We start from the raw sequence: 1,788 nt of genomic DNA, 5'->3' as shown, positions 1-1,788 counted from the left end.
AAAAAAGTTAAAAAAGAAGATACTCTGAACGTTTTTCATATGATTTCTCAAAAAATTGGTTTTGATCTCTTCTTTCCCAGATCTAGGCTGTGTAGGAATGGAACGTTGTTTCTGCAATAGATATTAAAAAGGGGGAACTGATCTGAAGAAGTAGTGCACAATGTAATTGTATTTTGTAACTTGTCCTTAGAAATAGCTGATGTGAAAAAAGTAGGAATAGCATATATGTTAGTAACATACTTTAGAAATACAGTTGCTGAATTATGTGATTAATTCTTGCTTGCAAAACTGCAATAGTCTCTAAATGTTCCATTTAAATGGATAGGTATAGTATTATGGACTAAAAAGCATATTGTAGGGCTATTCTGTTTGGATAAGAGACCCTCAGCAAAAGAAAAACAGATTTAACAAACATGAAAGAAGGCAGGGCCTCCACACAAGGCTGGATTGCCTTGCTCTGTGGGTAGGTTGGGATGCAACAGGCAGGCATCAGGATACTCCCCCGTCCTCCTTCCAAGCTTATCTCTATGCAAGGACGAGCTGATGTCCAGAAACAATGACCGAGTGTTGAATGAGCAAATGTGAGAAGTTAACTAATTAGCGATATATGCTTAGCGAGCAAAAATTTATGTTTAGCCAGTATCTGTGTGTTTAGTTGAGCGTCAGGAAGATTGTGAACCTGAAGTGAACCAGCCAGTGAGGAACCAGGGGAGAAAGAGATAAGTGTTGAGGACATAAGAGATGTAAGGCTGTTTTCTGCGTGTTCTCCTGCTTGCAGGAGGCCCGCCATTGCAATTGCGAATAAAATCTGCTTTATCAGAGATACCATCCTGATTAATTATTTGGATATTTCCAACAGTTGGTCTCTTGAAATGTGCTGTAATGAGCTAAAAACTCACCGATAAGAGCAAGCACACCAGCCAGATCCTAGTTCCCTCTAAAATTAATCGATTTGGCAAAGGATGGATTGCTTGTCTCCAGAAAACAAGTGCAGCAGTGCTATTTTCAGACTGGCTGCATTACAGAGCTAGCTTTAATGGACGATCTGCAATTACTGATCCATCTCTCCGTGGAGCTGCTATTTCTGTTGCTCTCAGCCCCATGAAACTGCTGATGCTCCCACATCGTTCTTCAGAGCCATTTCCGTTTCTGCTGATAGCACAGTAGTTACTGTGCTGAGGTAAAGTCATCGCTGTGGGCACCGCAAGCGGCCCCAGTGGCACTTCCCCTGTCACGCTAAGCGCTTTTACTTCTTTTGTCCTCTAACTGACATTACCAGCGTCCCGAATGGGAGCGAGGTGACGGCGGGGCTGACGCCGGCCTCCCCCTCCCTCCACCACCCCGCCTCCTCCCGGAGTCCCGGCTTCCCCCCCCGCTCCTCCGCCTCCATTTCCCAGAGTGCGGCGCGGAGCGGGGCAGGAAGTCCCGTGCGCCTGAGTCAGGGGAGGCGGGCGCGGCGCTGCTATGGCGCTGGAGACCCTGTCCCCGGAGTGGGAGTTCGACCGCCTCGACGACGGCTCGCAGAGTGAGCGCGCGGGAGGCGGGAGGGCCGGGCTGGGGCAGGGCGGGCGCGTGTGCGTGAGGACAGAATGGGGCTGCGGGCTGAGCGGGCTGAGGAGACCCCCGCCAGCCCCTATCGCGAGAGCGGCAGTGAGGAAGAGGAGGAAGCAGCCGTGGGAGCTGAGCGGGGCCGGTCCCCATCCCGGTTCCTGCCCTCATCCCGGTTCCTGCCCTCTGCTCGCCGCGTTCAGGGCGGGCCCTGCTCCGTGCTCGCCTCAGTGGCTGGCG

This window comes from Meleagris gallopavo, chromosome 1 (assembly GCF_000146605.3).
Source record: "Meleagris gallopavo isolate NT-WF06-2002-E0010 breed Aviagen turkey brand Nicholas breeding stock chromosome 1, Turkey_5.1, whole genome shotgun sequence".
Classification (NCBI taxonomy): domain Eukaryota; kingdom Metazoa; phylum Chordata; class Aves; order Galliformes; family Phasianidae; genus Meleagris; species Meleagris gallopavo.
Note: the sequence above shows the minus strand (reverse complement) of the source record.